Source organism: Nomascus leucogenys, chromosome 22a (genome assembly GCF_006542625.1).
Source record: "Nomascus leucogenys isolate Asia chromosome 22a, Asia_NLE_v1, whole genome shotgun sequence".
NCBI lineage: Eukaryota > Metazoa > Chordata > Mammalia > Primates > Hylobatidae > Nomascus > Nomascus leucogenys.
In genome coordinates, this window is record NC_044402.1 from 43,808,465 (window position 1) to 43,830,550 (window position 22,086).

A 22,086-nucleotide genomic window follows, 5' to 3' on the forward strand; every position below is an offset into this window, starting at 1 on the left:
CATTGCATGTGAGATAAGTTTTTTAAAGACAGTGTACCACTGGGTATTGCTTTTTCAGTCAACTTGCCACTCTGTGCCTTTAAATGGGGGAATTAAGTCCATTTCCATTCAAGATTAATACTGATATGTGTGAATGTAATCCTGTCATCATAATGTTAGCTGGTTATTTTAAAGACTTGCTTATGTGGTTGCCTTATAGTGTCACTGGGCTGTGTATTTCAGTGTATTTTTTTTTTTAGTGGCTGGTAACAGGCTTTCCTTTCCATATTTAGTACTTCCTTTAGGAGCCTTATAAGGCATGTCTGGTGGTAAAAAAAACATGCTCTCGGCACTTCTTTGTCTGGAAAGGATCTTATTTCTCCTTCACTTATGAAGCTTAGGTTGGTTAGATTTGAAATCTTCGTGGGAATTCCATGTATTTAAGAATGTTCACTTTGGGAGGCCAAGGCGGGCGGATCACGAGGTCAGGAGATCGAGACCATCCTGGCTAACATGGTGAAACCCCATCTCTACTGAGAATACAAAAAATTAGCCGGGCGCAGTGGCAGGCACCTGTAGTCCCAGCTACTCGGGAGGCTGAGGCAGGAGAATGGCATGAACCCAGGAGGCCGAGCTTGTAGTGAGCTGAGATGGTGCCACTGCAGTCCGGCCTGGATGAAAGAGCGAGACTCTGTCAAAAAAAAAAAAAAAAAAAAAAAAAAAAAAAAGAGTGTAGAATATTGGCCCCCAACCTCTTCTGGCTTGCTGGCTTGTAAGGTTTCTGCTAATAAGTCTGCTGTTAGTCTAATAGACTTCCCTTTGTGCTTTTGTAGGATATATCTCCTTTCTGTTTCTCTGCCTTTAAGATTTTTTTGCTTCATTTCAAGCTTGGAAAATCTGATAATCATGTCTCTTGGGGATGATTTTCTTGTGAAGGATTTTGCATGGTTCTCTGCATTTTCAGAATTTGAATGTTGGTCTCTCTAGCTAGGTTGGGAAAGATCTCATGGATGAAATCCTAAAATATCTTTTGAAGCAGTTTCCGTTCTCCCGTCTCTTTCAGAGACACCAATGAGTCATAGATTCGGTCTCTTTACATGATTCCATGCTTCTCAGAGGTTTGTTACTCCTTTTCACTCTTTCTTCTTGTCTGGCTGTCTTATTTCAGAAAGCCAGTCTTCGAGCTCTGAGATTCTTTCCTCAGCTTGGTCTATCCTGCTGTTAATACTTGCCATTGCATTATGAAATTCTTGTAGTGTGTTTTTCAGCTCTATCAGGTGGGTTAGATTCTTTTCTCTATGGCTGTTTTATCTGTGAGCTCCTGTATCATTTTATTATGCCTCTTAGCTTCCATAGATTGGGTTTCAACATTCTCCTGAATCTTAATGATCTTCATTCATATCCATATTCTGAATTACATTTCTGTCACTTCAACCATCTCATCTTTGCTGGAGAGGGGATGTGGTCATTTGGAGGAAAGAAGGCTCTCTGACTTTTGAGCTGTCAGGATTCTTGTGCTGATTCTTTCTCATCTCTGTGGGCTGATGTTTCTTTAATCTTTGAAGTTGGTGTCCTGTGGCTGAGCTTTATTTTATTTTATTCTATTTGATGACCTTGAGGGTTTGGTTTCGGTAAACGGTGGGTTCAACTGACTGGTTTCATTTCTGGAATATTTTAGGAGGCTAAGGCTCAGCTCAGGACTCCCGAACTGCATGCTCTAACGCTGGGGGACTGGTTTCTGGCCCAGGCTTTGTCTCTGGCCCCTAAAGGTTAGGAACCTGCTGTGCTGGAAGGACCAAGATGATCCCAGACCACTGGTCACAACACTCTGATGGGTGGTGCCCGTCAAAATGCTTCATAGGGCAGTGTCAGTGAGATCCATCCTGGTTCACACCTTCAGCAGCAGCAGCAGCAGTGGCAGGGAGGTGTGGTGCACATTCACTGGCTGCGGCAGGGAGCTAGTGGCTGCCAGCATGCTGACCTCATTGTGGGCATTCATAGCAGCAACTGTGGCATCACGGTGCAGGGGTTGGGGGTGGGGGATGCGTGTCCCCTCCCCAACCCCTGTGTCTTTGTGCGCATTTGTGCCGGTGGCAGTGTTAGCATGGGAGTGAAGCACTGGTGAGCACAGGACTGTGTCAGTTCTCCTTGCACATTCACATGGGTGGTCATGGCCACTCAGAACAGGGGTGGGTCCTCTGTTCTCGGTGCCTATTGTCACACTGGTGGTAGTGTCGGTGCAGGGGCAGGGCGCTGGCAGGGGCGGGGCTGGCAGGCTTCATGCCCGCTCATCAATGCTCTGACAGCAATGGCATTATGATAGGGGGTCGAGAGGGTGAAGTGCACTCAGGATGGCAGCAGTAGCATGGCACACACGCTGTGGCAGGAAAGGGTTGCCTCCCTCCACCCACACACACATGCACTGGCAAAGTGATGTGGGGGATGGCTGTGGGCTAGTGCATGCAGGCGAAGTGGCACGGGGAGACTGCAGTGGGGGCAGGGCACTGTTAGGCTGATGCGTGTACATGGGGGCCACTCTGCAGCAGATCTCTGCTGGTCAGGCACAGTCAGCCAGCACAGGAACTATGATGCAGGTCCTCAGGAGGTAGCCTCCACTGCACCCTGCTGTGAAGCTGCACTGCAAGCAGGTGTGGCCAGGCTGGGGCCCCAGGAGGGGCGAGCAGACTGAAAGATACTCAGGTCAGACTGGCCCTGTCTCAGGGGCAAGACTGCCCTGCAGAGTTCAGGGCTGACAGTTCCCCTAGGGCTGAAGTCTCCTATGAGAGCAAGTCTAGCCTAGGGCAATGGGTGTCCCTGACCATTCTCCACTACAGATGCTCCCACACAAAACATTCTGGGCTTTGCATAGTCTGGAGTTCTACCATTAACACTTTATAAGCAGGTCTTCCTGACAACTCAAGTGTCCCTGGTGGTTGTAGGGTCTCCTCCTGTCAGGAATTCAGGGGCCTGTGACAAGAGGAGGTTGCCCCTTGCCTGTTCAACTCACCTCTCCTCTAGGAGACTTTGGGGACCTGGAATGAGTCCTGGTGTACGGTTGCCCTTTGCAGGGTTCTCAGCTGCCCCTTGCAGGGTTCCTGGCTGCCCCTTGCAGGGTTCCTGGCTGCCCCTTGCAGGGTTCCTGGCTTCCTCCCCCTTTAGCCCAACATCTGTGTCTTCCCTCTGTCTGCTCTCAAAGCCTTCCCTCTGAAGATCTGCCAGGAGCACACTAGTCTTCCCAATTTCCTGGTCCCTTGGTGGGAGCTGTTCCTTCTGGCTGTGTCTAGTCAGCCATCTTCCCTCATATTTTCTTCACACAAGTTAACAATGGTTATTTTCACATTGTAATTTCATCCATTAATGGACATTTAAGAGAAAACAAATCAGAGTGTGTGATAATTTGCTAATATTTCTCCCAATGAGCACATACGTTTTGTTGTTTCCTTCAACAAAGAGTGATAGCTCCACCTCATTGTTCTGATTTTATCAGATCTATAGGAGGAAAACTGTCAAACTGTGATGAAGGCATTCAGTGGAGATCTAAATAAATGGAGAGTTATTCTAAGTATATGGATAGAAAGACTCAATATTGTGAAGATGTCAGTTCTTTCAAATTTCATCTATAGATTAAAAGCAATCCCAATAGAAATCCCAGCAAGTTATCTAGTGGGTATTGATAAACTGATTCCAAAGTTTATATAAAAAGGCAAAAGACCCAGATTAGCCAACAAATGTTAAAGAAGAACAAGTTTGAAAGTCTTACACTGCATAGCTTCAAAATCTATAATAAAGTTATAGTGATCAAGACAGTGTGGTATTGGTGAAAGAATAAAAAAATAGATCAATGGGCCAAAAAATAGACCCACATGTACATAGTGAACTGATCTCTCTGACACAGAAGCAAGAGCAATTCAAAAGAAAAGATAGTCTTCTCAACAAATGATGCTAGAATAACTGGTCATCCAACATGCAAAAATATAAACCTATACACAGACCTTACACCTGTCACAAAAATTAAGTCAAAATGGATCATAGACCTAAATGTAAAGTGCAAAACTATGAAACTTCTAGAAGACAACATAGGAAAATATTTAGTTGACCTTGATTTTGGTTATGACCTTAGGTACAACATCAAAATGCATGATTCATCAAGAAAAATTGATAAGCAGGACTTCATTAAAATTAAAACTTCCATTCTGTGTAAGACACTGTTAAGACAATAAAAAGACAAACCAAAGATTGGGAGAAAATCTTTGTATAACACATATCCAATAGAAGACTAGTTTCTAGAAAACATAAAGAATCCTTAAAATTCAACAAGAAGAAAACAACACATTTAAAAATGAGTAAAACATCTGAACAAACATCTCACCCCAGAAGATATGCAGAATGACAAGCATATGAGAAGATGCTCCACATCATATGTCATTGGAGAAATGCAAACTGAGATAACAATGAGATACTACTACACACCAATTAGAATGGCGACATTCAAAATACTGACAACACCAAACGCTGGGGAGGATATGAGTCAACAGAAACTCCCATCCATTGTCGACAGGAATGCAATATAGTATAGCCACTTTAGATGACAGTTTGAAAGTATTTTCCTTTTTTTTTTTTTTTTTTTTTTGAGATGGAGTCTCGCTCTATTGCCAGGTTAGAGTGCAGTGGCGCGATCTCAGCTCACTGCAACTTCTGCCTCCCGGATTCAAGCAATTCTCCTGCTTCAGCCTCCCGAGTAGCTGGGACTACAGGTGCGTGCCACCACGCCCAGCTAATTTTTGTATTTCGAGTAGAGATGGGATTTCACCATGTTGGCCAGGATGGTCTCGATCTCTTGACCTTGTGATCCACCTGCCTGGGCCTCCCAGACTGCTGGGATTACAGGTGTGAGCCACCACGCCTGGCCGACAGTATCTTACAAAACTAAGCATACTCTTACCACATGTTTCAGCAATTGCAGTTCTAGGCACTTACCCAAAGAGATTGAAAACAAAGATATGTTCAAGCAAAAACTTGCACACAGATGGTTATAGCAGCTTTGTCCATAATTGCCAAAACTTGGAAGATGACTTTTAATAGCTAAATGGATAAATAACCTGTGGTACATCCAGACAACCAAATATTATGCAGCGATAAATAGAAATGAGCTAGCAGAGACATGTAAAGACATTGAGGAAACTTAGATATATGTTGTTAAGTGAAAGAAGTCAATCCAAAAAGGCTACATACTTTAGGACCTCTGGGGGAAGGGAGGGATGAATAGGTGGAGCAGAGAGGATTTTTTGGGCAGTGAAAGTATTCTGTATGATACTGTAATAATGGATACGTGTCATTGTGTGTTTCTCATAACCTATAGAATGTAAAACACAAAGAGTGATCCCTAATGTAAACTACAGTCTTAATAATAGTGTATTAGTATTGGCTCATCAATTGTAACAAATGTACCAGGAGATGTTAATAGTAGGGGAAATTCCTGCAAGAATTGCCCACTCCCACCCTCTCATTTCACAGATGAAGTCCCGTGACCCAGCAGTGCAAAGCCATCTGTTGTTGTTCCCATCCTATTGGAGACACAGCCCTGACTCTTCCTCTGAGTTGGGGTCCAGGGCTCTTTCTGCTCCTCTAAACAGCCACCTCAGCAGAGCCTCCTGGCAAGTAGGATTTAGTCTACACCAGGCTTCCTGCATGCCACTGTTTATTTTCCTAATGAAGACAGAAAACGAGGTGTGAGGGCAGCAGCATGTTAGATTTTTCAATTCTAATGGGAAGAATCAAAAACTCACTATGATGCACTAAAGAGCCATTAGTGAAAACACTTTTAAGTCCCTACCTCAATTCCCAAGAAAGCTGACGGAGAGAAAACGGCAGCTTCAACATTTGCACTTTGACTTGCCTTTCTCCATGGGAACTTCAGATTTCCTTCCTACAGCTAACACAATCCTAAATTTCTAGTGTGACTTTGAAGGATTACCAAAGACAGAATGTTGAATGCATTGTATGGTTTCTGTCTTCAATCATAGGAACCATTCTGTGCTCTAGGAGTAGCAATGAGATCCAAATCCAGGAAATATGGCAATATCTTCGATTAACATCATTAGCCCTCGGTATTTTTTTTTTTTGCGACCAGAAGCAGAAGGCTGCTTCATGCCTGGCTGCCTATCAAAAGAAGCAATTTTCATAAATCTATTGCTCTGCACAATGAAAACGGTTCCTTTCACCTCTGTTGAATCAGTGTCTGGAGCATCAGGGACAGGGGAAAAGTTCTAACATTAGCTTTTTTCTTTTACCTGCTGCTAATCAGAGTGCAAGCGAGAAGTCTCATTCTTCTCAGGGCCAGTAAAGCAGGGAAAGAAATCACTAGTGCTCCTCCCCAATCTGAGGATCAAATAAACAGCCCATTTTACCATCCAGCTGCTAGGGGTATGGCTTGAGCTACAGAGAGCTCATTAGAAAGAACAACAAAGTTAGAAATGTGGCCTCTGGGGGGAAAATGTCATTCTTCAAATTCCCTGTCTTTTATTCTTTAATTAAGTACATATCCTTTTTAGGGGCCAGATGGGATGGGGAGACCTGTTTGGAATCTTAAGACAATAATACGAGCTTAGATATTTACTAAAGAAATGAAATGGTTTGTCTGAAAGTTGCCCAGTTTCACAACTGTTGTTCCATAAAACCAAAGAGATCGATGCTTGCCACGTGGTAAAAGCTGACTTTAGTTGACATCTCTTCCTTCATTCTTTTTCAGCTCACACATCCTCCCCATTCTCTGAATTCCCACAAAGACCGTTATTGCTGGGGCTCATAAAATGACCCCAAAGTATGATGCTTTGGCATCCAGAGTGCTTTGAACTAAAGGAGATTGAAGGCCCCAGAAGCCAAGTTTCCCTCTGACCTTCTCCTGCCCTCCTGTCTCCCACCCCCTACCTTTCCCCTGAAGTGAGTCCTGGAAACCAGAATTCTCTTGCCCAAAGCAAGCCATGAAACCCTGGAAATATCACTCTAACCTTCCTTGCCTTTCCGTGTGGCAGCTGGCCATGAAGAAATTCTCTAACCCACCTTGTTTGATAGCAGATCACAAGACCCTGGTTCCAGAGAGGTCCTGCCTTATACCAAGGGAAAGGAATGTCATACAGAAAGGCCAAGAAGAATCTGAAGAGATGTCCAATCACCTTTGCACGTGGCTGCCCATTCTTCATTGAGCCTAAGCATTAAAATGGACAGTTTCCCCTGGGTCTTTGGGTGTTCACTTCTGAAGACTCCATGTCATGTAAAACTTTGATTAAATAAATGTATCATGCATTACTTTTCTAACCTGTCTTTTGTTAGAGGAGTGTCGCCTGTGACCTTTATGATGGGTAAGGAAAGACATCACATCTTTTCTACCCCTGCATTATCATACTGGGAAATTTTATTATGTGCTGTCTTGCCCTCACAGAAAGAGAATTTTGGAGTTTGAAAGAATCCTGCTAATCATGAAATCTGGTCCTTTATTTAACAGAAAGATTCCCAGAGACATGAAGTGATTAGTACTGTTTCACAGAGAAGCAGAGTGAGAGCCAGACCCTGGGTCAGTCCAGGCTGTGTTGTCTTTGGAGGTGGGGGTTCAGGTCTCCCCAGCGGGGTTGTGAGGTCCCAAAGAAGAATGGGAGCCAGGCCTAGGGCCATAGTCTCCTGCATTGCTCCAGAGCCTGCAGCAGGAGCTGGGCTCAAGAATGCTGCTGAGTGAGTCCATGGGACTGACATACACTGCACTGCGGAAGCGCCATTGTGGCAGACTAGCCCTCTTCTTCCCATATAATCCAGGAAGGTTATTTTAGACAGTCCAGATTTTTCTAGATAATCTTGTAACATATTCACATCCAACATACATATATAAATTCACACTTGGTATGGCTAGGAGAACCGTGCAGACTTCAGTAGAATATATTTCTTAAAGCTTTCTGTAGATGGTCATTTAAGGCCAGTAAAATGTTTTCGATCTCAGGGGTTAAATGGATTCAAAACAGAAATCAGTAAAGCTGTCTTTGCAGATTTCTGTAATAGAAAGGCAAGTACAACAACTAAGAATTCTATCCCTTTATATCTATGGAAGATATAAGGCCACTGGCTACCCCTGGACCTCAACACTCCACATTCCCCATTTCAGAAATCCAGGAGGATGCGTGGCACTGTGAGGGGACCACAGAGACCCTGTCTCTCCTGTCTAGTCTATGCATCTTCACTTGCCCAGCCCCCACTTCACAGAACAGGCATTCTTGCTCCAAAATCCCTTGCTCGTAAGCTGCCCCTATCCCGCAGCTTACCCAGGCTTTAACCTGTGAGTCAACCCACCCCCTCCTGACATCTGCTTTTTTCAGGACATGCAAAATACAGGATTGAGATTTGAGCATTTTCTAGGGACAGGAAAATTGAAATTGAGATTCAGGAAAGCCACTTACTGAATTTGATAATTTAGGTGTGGATTAAGACTGTAGGTGTTATTTTGAGAGGGCCTCAAGCAAGTTTCAGACATACATTTTTTTTGAGAAAATGTGTGAAAGGCTGTTTTGCTCTCAGTTCTCTGCTATTGTTAGAACCCCTAGTGTTTACCTGCCCACTTGCACTGCAATTCCAGATGAAGCTTTCACCTAAGGCCTGGGAGCAATGATTTGCTAATAATCCATCACTATGGTTTTTAGCACGTTTCCAAGCATTTTCTCTTTTATGAGCAGTTCTTCTAATATGAAAATTTTCTTCTTCAAGCCTCACTACCATAACAATATTATCACCACCATAACAATATTATCAGACACTTTGGGGAACATTTGTGGTGCATCTTTTTGTTGTTGTTTGTTTCTTTTTTCTTGTTTTTTTTTTTTTTTTTTTTTTTTTTTGGGACGGAGTCTGGCATCTTGCTCTGTTGCCCAGGCTTGAGTGCAGTGGCGCGATCTCGACTCACTGCAAGCTCTGCCTCCTGGGTTCACGCCATTCTCCTGCCTCAGCCTCCCAAGTAGCTGGGACTACAGGCGCCCACCACCACACCCGACTAATTTTTTGTATTTTTAGTAGAGACGGGGTTTCACCATGTTAGCCAGGACGGTCTCCATCTCCTGACCTCGTGATGTGCCCACCTCAGCCTCCCAAAGTGCTGGGATTACAGGCATGAGCCACCGCAACTGGCCTTGTGGTGTGTTTTTATTCAACCCAGAAAGAATTTGGTTGCCAGCATTATTTTTATGTATTAATATTTTCCTGAGAAACTGTGTCAGATATAGATATATGCAAAGTTCCTAATGACAGTAGAAAACTAGAAATATGGGAAAAGTTTGAGCTTGAAATATGAAAATTAGAATGATGTACTTAAATAAAAGAAATATTTGCAGATATGCTTGGACCAAGACTGATAATTAAAACACAGTACAATTTTTTTTTTTTAATTATACTTTAGGTTTTAGGGTACATGTACACAATGTGCAGGTTTGTTACATATGTATCCACGTGCCATGTTGATTTCCTGCACCCATTAACTCGTCATTTAGCATTAGGTATATCTCCTAATGCTGTCCCTCCCCCCCTCCCCCAACCCCACAACAGTCCCCGGAGTGTGATGTTCCCCTTCCTGTGTCCATGAGTTCCCAGTGTTCAATTCCCACCTATGAGTGAGAACATGCGGTGTTTGGTTTTTTGTCCTTGCGATAGTTTACTTAGAATGATGTTTTCCAGTTTCATCCATGTCCCTACAAAGGACATGAACTCATCATTTTTTATGGCTGCATAGTATTCCATGGTGTATATGTGCCACATTTTCTTAATCCAGTCTATCATTGTTGGACATTTGGGTTGGTTCCATCTCTTCCCTATTGTGAATAGTGCCGCAATAAACATACGTGTGCATGTGTCTTTATAGCAGCATGATTTATAGTCCTTTGGGTATATACCCAGTAATGGGATGGCTGGGTCAAATGGTATTTCTAGTTCTAGATCCCTGAGGAATCGCCACACTGACTTCCACAATGGTTGAACTAGTTTACAGTCCCACCAACAGTGTCAAAGTGTTCCTATTTCTCCACATCCTCTCCAGCACCTGTTGTTTCCTGACTTTTTAATGATGGCCATTCTAACTGGTGTGAGATGGTATCTCATTGTGGTTTTGATTTGCATTTCTCTGATGGCCAGTGATGATGAGCATTTTTTCATGTGTTTTTTGGCTGCATAAATGTCTTCTTTTGAGAAGTGTCTGTTCATGTCCTTCGCCCACTTTTTGATGGGGTCATTTGTTTTTTTCTTGTAAATTTGTTTGAGTTCATTGTAGATTCTGGATATTAGCCCTTTGTCAGATGAGTAGGTTGCGAAAATTTTCTCCCATTTTGTAGGTTGCCTGTTCACTCTGATGGTAGTTTCTTTTGCTGTGCAGAAGCTCTTTAGTTTAATTAGATCCCATTTGTCAATTTTGGCTTTAGTTGCCATTGCTTTTGGTGTTTTAGACATGAAGTCCTTGCCCATGCCTATGTCCTGAATGGTATTGCCTAGGTTTTCTTCTAGGGTTTTTATGGTTTTAGGTCTAACATGTAAGTCTTTAATCCATCTTGAATTAATTTTTGTATAAGGTGTAAGGAAGGGATCCAGTTTCAGCTTTCTACATATGGCTAGCCAGTTTTCCCAACACCATTTATTAAATAGGGAATCCTTTTCCCATTGCTTGTTTTTGTCAGGTTTGTCAAAGATCAGATAGTTGTAGATATGTGGCATTATTTCTGAGGGCTCTGTTCTGTTCCATTGATCTATGTCTCTGTTTTGGTACCAGTACCATGCTGTTTTGGTTACTGTAGCCTTGTAGTGTAGTTTGAAGTCAGGTAGTGTGATGCCTCCAGCTTTGTTCTTTTGGCTTAGGATTGACTTGGCGATGCGGGCTCTTTTTTGGTTCCATATGAACTTTAAAGTAGTTTTTTCCAATTCTGTGAAGAAAGTCATTGGTAGCTTAATGGGGATGGCATTGAATCTATAAATTCCCTTGGGCAGTATGGCCATTTTCATGATATTGATTCTTCCAACCCATGAGCATGGAATGTTCTTCCATTTGTTTGTATCGTCTTTTATTTCATTGAGCAGTGGTTTGTAGTTCTCCTTGAAGAGTTCCTTCACATCCCTTGTAAGTTGGATTCCTGGGTATTTTATTCTCTTTGAAGCAATTGTGAATGGGGGTTCACTCATGATTTGGCTCTCTGTTTGTCTGTGATTGGTGTACAAGAATGCTTGTGATTTTTGCACATTGATTTTGTATCCTGAGACTTTGCTGAAGTTGCTTATCAGCTTAAGGAGATTTTGGGCTGAGACAATGGGGTTTTCTAGATATACAATCATGTCATCTGCAAACAGGGACAATTTGACTTCCTCTTTTCCTAATTAAATACCCTTTATTTCCTTCTCCTGCCTGATTGCCCTGGCCAGAACTTCCAACACTATGTTGAATAGGAGTGGTGAGAGAGGGCATCCCTGTCCTGTGCCAGTTTTCAAAGTTTTTGCCCATTCAGTATGATATTGGCTGTGGGTTTGTCATAGATAGCTCTTATTATTTTGAGATACGTCCCATCAATATCTAATTTATTGAGAATCTTTAGCATGAAGCGTTGTTGAATTTTGTCAAAGGCCTTTTCTGCATCTATTGAGATAATCATGTGGTTTTTGTCTTTGGTTCTGTTTATATGCTGGATTACATTTATTGATTTTAGTATGTTGAACTAGCCTTGCATCCCAGGGATGAAGCCCACTTGATCATGGTGGATAAGCTTTTTGATGTGCTGCTGGATTTGGTTTGCCAGTATTTTATTGAGGATTTTTGCATCAATGTTCATCAAGGATATTGGTCTGAAATTCTCTTTTTTGGTTGTGTCTCTGCCAGGCTTTGGTATCAGGATGATGCTGGCCTCATAAAATGTGTTAGGGAGGATTCTGTCTTTTTCTGTTGATTGGAATAGTTTCAGAAGGAATGGTACCAGTTCCTCCTTGTACCTCTGATAGAATTCGGCTGTGAATCCGTCAGGTCCTGGACTCTTTTTGGTTGGTAAACTATTGATTGTTGCCACAATTTCAGAGCCTGTTATTGGTCTATTCAGAGATTCAACTTCTTCCTGGTTTAGTCTTGGGAGAGTGTATTTGTCGAGGAATTTATCCATTTCTTCTAGATTTTCTAGTTTATTTGTGTGGAGGTGTTTGTAGTATTCTCTGACGGTAGATTGTATTTCTGTGGGATCGGTGGTGATATCCCCTTTATCATTTTTTATTACCGGAGCTGTTCCTATTTGGCCATCTTGGCTCCACCCCCCCATTAACTCTTTTTTAAAAAACTTTCCAGCCACTTTATTAACTGTGGTGTTAAATGGCAAGATAGATATAATACTCATTTCACATGTGTGTTGCAACACCAGAGATGCTGATTCTCATTTAAAAAATCAACTGAATTCCTTCTAAAATACACACACACACAATCAGTACACTTGGTACCTTGGAAAATGATGAAATGTTATGAGTGCTGGTATATTTGTTATGAACCGACTGAAAATTATCTTTAATGTAAACTATAATTGACCCATGTGCTCGCTCTTCCTGTCTTATCTATATCTACTCAAAGTGAGTGATTTCCCATGTTTAACAAATTATTCTTTAGGCCGTAAAAAAGTATTTTCATTAAAAAAGAAAAATACAAAACAGTTATCACAGCAAACTTTCTAGTGTTTTTAATTTGAAATTACATACTTTGGGAATATTATATACTTCACGTTTTCATGCTGTGCCAAGCTTGAGCAACATAACAAATGTGTAAATTCAGCTCTCGAATCATAACCTCAATATATGGATTCCCATTCATTAAAGTACTTCACACCAGCAAATATGATTTTCAACATTTGTGTTTTGGAGATAATTAAGCAACTGTATAAAAATAAGTGCACTTTCCCCTCCTTTCCCCAGTGGCTAAAAATTTCCATACTTTAAATATAATAAAAATACTATTTTTCATTATTATACTTTAAGTTTTAGGGTACATGTGCACAGGGTGCAGGTTAGTTACATATGTATACATGTGCCATGTTGGTGTGCTGCACCCATTAACTTGTCATTTAACATTAGGTATATCTAAAGCAGCAGCCCTTAACTCCTTGCTGGTGCCTGCCATCCTGCCCTTCTTTACTTCGTTATTAGCTCTGCTAGTTTTTTCTTGTATGTGATGATAAAAAGGCAATGTGGATGGGTCATGATTTTCATTCGTGTTCTGTTTCCCAACGGAGTCTCGCTCTGTCGCCCAGGCAGGAGTGCAGTGGCGCGATCTCGGCTCACTGCAAGCTCCGCCTCCCGGGAGTAGAGTATTAATGAATACTCTTAGTTTTTGAATGAAACATGATCTTAGCATAGAAGTTTAAGAAAACAGAAAGATTTTTTAAAGTCATTATACTATGACATGTCCACAAAAATGTTTAGTAGATAGTTCCTCAGAAGTAATTTTCATAGATGAATAAAATGATGACTATGCAAATTTTTTTCGGTGGTCTTTGTAGATGTGTTAATTCACAGGTGGTAAAAGGCAAAAGTTAAACGCAAAGCATGAGAATCCCACATTTTAGTTTGTACTGATTCTCATTAATTTATCCAATGGTAATTCATTTTTCTTTTTTTTTGAGACGGAGTCTCGCTCTGTCACCCAGGCGGGAGTGCAGTGGCGCAATCTCGGCTCACTGCAAGCTCCGCCTCCCGGGTTCACGCCATTCTCCTGCCTCAGCCTCTCCGAGTAGCTGAGACTACAGGTGCCCGCCACCACGCCCGGCTAATTTTTTGTATTTTTAATAGAGATGGAGTTTCACCATGTTAGCCAGGATGGTCTCGATCTCCTGTCCTCGTGATTTGCCCACCTCGGCCCCCCAAAGTTCTGAGATTACAGGCATGAGCCACTGCGCCCAGCTGGTGAGATTCTAACCCCAGGTCCCATTACCCACCCTGTCTCACACACAATAAAATGTCATGTCTGAGTCACTAAATGTCTGCGTTGGAGTGAGTTTGAATTGTCTTTAATGTCAGACTCACTTCAGGGCAGGTGTGGTTTTCTTGTTTTTTTGTTTTTTCACCTCTGTAGGACTTCTTTTCCAAGTGGCTCCGGGTCAGTGAAAAGTTATTAAGAGCAGCTTCTACTTCTGTCCTAATTACAAATCGTGCAAAACAAAAAAATACATCTTTTTGACACATTTTTTTCTGAAGTAACCTCATATTTTTTTTCCTTCAAAAATTGAAATCAAAAGGTAAAATAGAGTTTTAATTTCTGATACTGGCATAGTGTTTGTATCCAACTATCTTCATGGAGCAAAAGTCTTGGAGATAAAAGATAAAAACTCTTCACAATTATTCAGTTATTTTGTTTATTGTTAAGTTTAAATCCTATTTGTTTTAGCATTTTATTTTCTATAAATGTTTAAATAAACATTTTATAGAGAAGCCCAATCACTACCACCTCCTCAAATCACTCAGGTTGCCTCTAACCTGAGTGTAAATGGAAAGCAATTATATTATTTATCTGCTTTTACTTACTCATATTTAAGTGCTGGTATTTGTGCTTTCAGTCAAATAATGTAAGATTTTCCCATAGAAATGATGGCAACTTAATAATTAAAATTTTAAAGCATCTTACAGAGAGCTATTTTTAGACAATATATCACTTGTTCATACCATGACTTAATCTTTTGATGATAATTTTATTTTTGAGACGAAGTCTCTCTCTGTCGCCCAGGCTGGAGTGCAGTGGCACAATCTTGGCTCACTGCAAACTCCATCTCCCGGATTCAAGTGATTCTCCTGTCTCAGCCTCCCGAGTAGCTGGGACTACAGACACGTGCCACCGTGCCTAGCTAATTTTTGTATTTTTTTAGTAGAGACAGAGTTTCACCATATTGGCCAGGCCAGGCTGGTCTCGAACTCCTGACCTGATGATCTGCCCACCTTGGTCTCCCAAAGTGCTGGGATTACAGGCATGAGCCACCGAGCCCAGCCTGATAATTTTATTTAACTTTTAACTTCAGTGTTACATGTACAGGTTTATTACATAGGGAAACTTGTGTCATGGGCGTTTGTTGTACAGACTATTTCATCACCCAGGTATTAAGCCTAATACCCATTAGTTATTTTTCCTGAATCTCTCCCTCCTCCCACTCTCCACCCTCTGAGAGGCCCCAGTGTGTGTTGCTCCCCTCTATGTGTTCGTGTGCTATCATCATTTAGCTCCCACTTATAAGTGACAACATGTGGTATTTGGTTTTCTGTTTCTGGGTTAGTTTGCTAAGGATAATGGCCTCCAGCTCCATCCATGTTGCTGGAGAGGACATGATCCTCCTCTTTGTTCTGGCTGCATGGTGTATATGGTGTGTATGTACCACATTTTCTTTATTCAGTCTATATGATAAATATTATTTTTTTAAAAATCTTGAGTTCTAAATTCTCCCACTCAGTCATAAAGACAAGTATGAATAAATTACTATTTGGTAGTATAATGAAGGTTATAAGGAACATTTTAAAGTAATTTTTCAGAACTGTTTTGGATTATGCTGTAAGGAAATTGTAGTCTCTCTCAAATTTAACACACATTTTACCAAGCACATTTTTATAATTTGGAGATCAAGATTTTTTCCAGGAGCAGTAACATAGACTCTAATAACATGAGGGCAAGCATGAGAACACTATGTAAAGCCAAAGTCACCATCTCTCCTCCCACCCCCTCTTAGTGATTATTCTTAATTTCCGAGTCAAAAATGACTGACATCTTTGCAGCTGAGAAGCCTGAAAGACATTCCTGACTCTTCTGTCTTCTCACATTCATGTCTTCTTAATCAAGTCAATTTTATCTCTAGAATTTATCTGTATTAACCACCATCAACTCCCTGGGCACAGTGACACCATCATATGACTAGCTGATCTCCCCCAGCTACTCTTGATGCTGGTATTAGTCTGTTCTCACACTGCTATAAAGAACTGCCTGAGACTGGGTAATTTAGAAAAGAGGTTTAATTGACTCACAGTTCCACAGGCTGTACAGAAAGCATAGTTGGAGAGGCCTCAGAAAATTTACAATCATGGCTGAAGGCCAAAGGAAAGCAACCACATCTTCACATGGCTGGCAAGAGGGAGGAAGAGAGAGAGCCAAGGGGGAGGTGCTGCCCACTTTCACACAACGAGATCTCGTGAGAACTCACTCACTATCATGAAAACAGCAAGGAGACATCTACCTCCATAGCCCAATAACCTCCCACCAGGTTCCTCCTCCAACATTGGAGACTACAATTCAACATGAGATTTGGGTGGGAACACAAAGCCAAACCATATCAGACCCCTTCCTGTCTATTATCCCCAATGTATCCACAGTTATCTTTGAGATGGAAACCTGATCATGTCATCCACAGGTCAAAATGGTGTTAATGGGTTCCCATTATCTCAGTGGTGTCAAGGACTTCTGGTTATTCCAATGCCCAGAAGATAAAGTCCAAAGACTTAGCTAGGCCTCTAAAATCCTGTATGGTCTTTCTGTGTCCCCCCAGGTCACCATGCACAGGGCTCCCCACTCTCTGCTCACTGTGCCACACCAGCCTTCACTCAGGCCCCCAACACTCCTTGCTCTCCTGCCACAGCAATTTCACATAAGCCAGTTCTACTTTCTGAATTGCTCTTCTCACTACAAAAACTCTCACATTAATTTTTTTCATCTTGCAGATCTCAGCTCAAATGTCATTCCTCAGAGAAGCAATCCTGACTCCCTAGAGTAAGTCAGGTTGTCCTATTTTATGCTTCCAATGAATCATATGTCTTTTTAAAAATCACTAATCACAGCTTTAATTTTGCCAATATTTGTGTATTTGATTAAAGTAGCTCTCCCTGAATAGATTATATGTTCCTTGAGGTCAAATCTATGTCTAATTTGCTTATGTCTTTACCCCCAGCACCACACCCAGTCCAACACATTTGTTGGGAGAATAAATAAATAATTGTTGAACACTTCTGTGAGTTGAGACCTTCTTGGTAAAGGGAACATGGGTGTGAGCTGAAGTCAGTGCTCCCAAGGGGCTCTATTCCAATGTAGGGAGACTATTTCAAACAGAAACATAAATGTGTTATAGGTCAATTGAGAAGAAAAGGCAGGTCCACAGGTAAGAGAGTAACCCATGGGTAGAGGAAATTCAGCTTAACCTTGACTGGTCATAGAAGGTGTTCCTGAGAAGCTATCTGAGTGGGAACCGTCATGCTATAAAGTAGCAGGCCATGGATTCCTCAGACCAGATCACAAAGAGTCCTCAAAGCATGAAAATCATTTTAACTTTTATCCCAAGTGAAGTAAATACTTTTTTAAAGGACATTATTTGCTTTTTAAAAAGACCACTCAGGTTGCTCTTTGCGGGAATTTCCAACAAAGGTTAAAGCAGTAAGATTATTTGGGAGGTTCTTTTTAACAGTCCAGGTGGGGGAATTTGGATTCTGGATGTGTTTTAAAAGATAGATCCTACAGGATATGCTGATGGAGTGGATGCAAGTGTGAGAGAAATAGGAGTTAACATTTTTTAGTCTGGGCAAATGAAAAAGTGGAATTCACAGTCATTGATATGGGGAAGTCTGGGAGAGGTGCAAGTGTGAGAAGAGGGAGGCAGTGGTTAACAAAAATTCTGTTTGAATGAATGAATGAGTGAACTGTGTAAGTAAAAAAAAAAATCTGGAATTTCTCCATATATGAGGATACCATACCTCATAAATAACCTATGGCATTTTGGCTCAGTTCAGTGGTTTGAGGGCAGGTCTAGTGGGAGGAGGTTCTGCACTGAAATCTTGACACCATACAATGAAGGCATTGAACATTCAGTGTGAATGTCTTTGAGCCAAATGTTACATTTTTAAGAATTTTACCAGCCAGGTATTAGACATATCCTTTGTAATAAAAGCCATGAGAGAATTTATGCAACAGAAAGCAGCAAATATTACAAATCAGGGGTTTTATTCCTTTTGTTTTAGAGAGCCCATTTAGCTTCACACTACAAGCCTCATTCTTTAAAAATCAGTCCTTTATTTTCAGTTAAGATTTACCTATGTTGGGAGTAAGATGCCAGTATATATCCAAATAGATATGTCCGCTATAACTATTTCAGTAATGGTGACAAGAAAATTTATCTTGGTCAACCATGGTTACAGGTAGAAAAATTTCTCCCCTTAATATTTATCTAAAAAAACCTTTTATTAACAGGCTTGATGAGGTTAAAATTTATGTAAAATTAACTGCACACAAATAAAGTACACAATTTAACAAGCATAGGCACATACATACATCCATGAAACCAACACCACTCTCAAGGAGGGAAACTCATCCACCACACTCTCAAATTTCCTTTGTCCTTTAGCAATGCTTGTTTTTGTAATCACTTTATACCCACTCATTCTCAGGCAACTATTTATTTCTTTTCTGTCACTGTAGATTGGTTCAAATATTCTAGAATTTCATAGAAATACAATTTTTACAGTATGTACTCTTTTTGTCTGCCTTTTTTCACTCACTGTATTTATTTATTTTATTTTTTTATTATTATTTTTTGAGACAGAGTCTCACTCTGTCGCCCAGGCTGGAGTGCAGTGGCATGATCTCGGCTCACTGCAAGCTCTGCCTCCCAGGTTCATGCCATTCTCCTGCCTCAGCCTCCCAAGTAGCTGGGACTACAGGTGCCCGCCACCACACCTGGCTAATTTTTTGTATTTTTAGTAAAGACGGGGTTTCACCATGTGTAAGCCAGGATGGTCTCAATCTCCTGACCTCATGGTCTGCCCGCCTTGGCCTCCCAAAGTGATGGGATTACAGGCGTGAGCCACCACACCTATTTATTTTGAAATTAACTCATGTTGCATTAATAGTTCATTCCTTTTAAATATTGGATTACTATTCCATTGGATGGTTACACTACAATCATTTATCTATTTAACAGTTGATGAACATCTAGGCTCATTTCTTACTATTAAAAATAAAGCTGCCATAAACATTTGTGTACAAATAGTTCTGTGGACATTTGTATTTATTAGGCTTTTTTATTCTGTAGTATTAATGCTTTGACATCTTGGTGCCTTACTGACTCACTGATATACTTTTTCTTCAATAGGAATGTAACCAAGTGAGTAATTAAGACAAAATGTGAAAACAGTTTAATATTTGTCTAGTCTTTAAGAATTTTTCTGTCTCATTTTTCAACTATAAGAAAAAGTACTAAAGATTAATTTATTCAAAAGTTGGAACTTTCTCCCTTATTTTTGCTAAAATATCACACCTGAAGGGTTTTGTTGTTGTTATAAATGTTGAGAGGTATGCATTTTTGTATTCCTATGAAATGTCATAGATATGAAATACTACATTCTAGGGAATATTTTAAAACAAAATATGACAGCTTTTTTAGCATTAACTATTCATGGCTATAAAAAATTAGCATTATCTTTGTGCTTGGCTGCTAAGCTTTGTGTTGAGATAAACTACATGTTAGGTAGGAATGACAGCCAACTTACAATTAACATTTTTCATATCATATATTTGCTCAAGGGTATATTTTACCAAAAATTATAATGCTTTTAATGTAGGTTTCAATTTTCTTCCAAAATGAACTAAAAGGATTTTTTTTTTTTTCTGGTAATCAGAAAAAGAGAATGTGATAAGTTTCATTTATATTGAGTAATAAATTAGAGTAGGCAGGTGTTTGCTTGCTATCTGTCCTTCATTGACACATTAGTCAATTGATTCATGCATAGTAAATTATCAGTTAATGTATTCTGGCCCACAACATACTCAAAATGCTTTAGACTGTGAAGATTCTTTCTATATAACCCTAAAAAAGCCCTAGTCTAGGAGAAAAGGTACGTGCCTTGGGCATGGCATTATATTCATAAAGAGATGTGATTTTTTAAAAATCTCCCTTCTTATGAAATTATTTTCTCTACTAAACTGTTAGGAAAATGCTACCATTTTAACTAGAGAAAGAAAATCCAAATTTGAGAGAATGGACAATATTTTTTATTCAGTTTACTTAAAATCTACCTAAGATTTCTGAAACTTAGCTCAAATGACAAATTAAACCTAATACAAAAGGACAGATTCAAGGGCATGAAGGATGAAGTACATGGGCCTTGAAGTCAGGAAAACCAAGAGTCTAACAGGCTTTTTCCAACAAACTGGGTAACATTAGAACGAGACATGTAGTGTAGTGGTGTGACCATGGTTCTCTGCAGCCTTGACCGCCTGGACTCAAGCGATCCTTCTGCCTCAGCCTCTCGAGTAGTTGGAACTATAGGCATGCACCACCATGCCTGGCTAACTTTTTAAAAATTTTTTTGTAGAGACAGGGTCTCGCTTTATTGCCCAGGTTAGTCTTGAACTCCTGGGCTCACACAATCCTTCCACCTCGTCCTCCCAAAGTTTTGGGATTACAGGCGTGAGCCACTGCACCTGGCCTGAGGTAGGTTTTTGTTTGTTTGTTTGTTTGTTTTGAGACAGAGTCGCGCTCTGTCGCCCAGGCTGGAGTGCAGTGGCATGATCTCCGCTCACTGCAAGCTCCGCCTCCTGGGTTCACACCATTTTCCTGCCTCAGCCTCCCGAGTAGCTGGGACTACAGGCACCCGCCACGACGCCCAGCTAATTTTTTTGTATCTTTAGTAGAGGCGGGTTTTCACCGTGTTAGCCAGGATGGTCTCGATCTCCTGACCTCGTGATCCGCCTGCCTTGGCCTCCCAAAGTGCTGGGATTACAGGCGTGAGCCACTGCGCCCAGCCTGGCCTGAGGTATATTTTTAAAAATAATTGGTCACCATAATGTAGAGCCTAATTAATGTGCTGTCTGCTATAATCCATATGGATTGCAGGCATTTGTCTGCTAAAATGTACTAAAGTGAGCCAGAGCAAGCAGTGGCTCCTGCCTGCTGGAGGATCAGTCCCTGCGCTCTGTCCCTATGCCAGGCCTGAGCTAGCTCCTGCTGCTCTCAAAGCCAGGTGACAACCCCATTTGCTGGAACCAACATGCAAATAAGTTGTTTTATTCAATCTACCAACTCTGCCACAGAAAATAAAAAGTTTATACTGTGTTCTTTCAGAATATGATTTTCTAAATTAGTTTAACAGGAAATAAATAACAGAAATAGTTTACCACAACAAGTAATACCCTATAGTGACATTTGTTGTTGTACAGTCTCTACTATCTCTTAGAACCAAAAATACCCAGATATTGTGACCTAAAATCTAATCTTTCAAGATGCTTCAATAAAAGAATTAGCAATGGTCAAGTAAATGTAGTAACTGCTGCATTTCTACATTACTTTTGGAGATTTTAAATGTTTACCAGGTTAAGGGTTCAAAGAAGACTTTTGTTTCAAATTAGCGTTTACCAGGTGTAATTGACTGTGGACACCTTTTTACATAAAATTTATCAGCACACACATGGTAGAATTAGTTCAGAAGAAAAGCACAAGGTGTAAGTAAATGTTCAGTACAAGCAGGCCAAATATGAAATATCTCATTTTATAGCCAAACCCCTAGAATCAGTTAAAATCTGGAACTTGCTCATTTAGTCACTTTAATAACCTCTTTAAAGATCTACATTTTTTTTTAGAATTGCATCTATCACCTGGTAACTTTTGAAATCATTTTATACATTTTATATTTTAAAAATATGAGACCATTTATTTGTTTTTACCTACAGACCATGACATTTAAGGCTGCCTATGGCTGATCACCCACCCACTCCATCCCCAACATTAACTGTCCTGGCCTCTTTGTCACTCTGTATTCTATATATTGGAGATCTATATGCATTATTTCAGTTTCCTGAACTCACTGAGTTCTTCCATCAATTGCCATTTCCTCTGCTTGGAATGTGTTCATTCCCTCTCTCTTTACAGGACGGGCTTCTATAAAACCATCCATAAACCAGCATCATAAGACAGAATTTGAATTTTCAATGTGACATCAGCAAGATGGTGAAATAGGCATTTTCAGCACTCATCTTCTCACAGAAAAATCAATTTGAACAACCATCCATGAATGAAAATACTTTTGCAAGAGCTAAGGAATCCAGGTCAGAGATTATAGCAC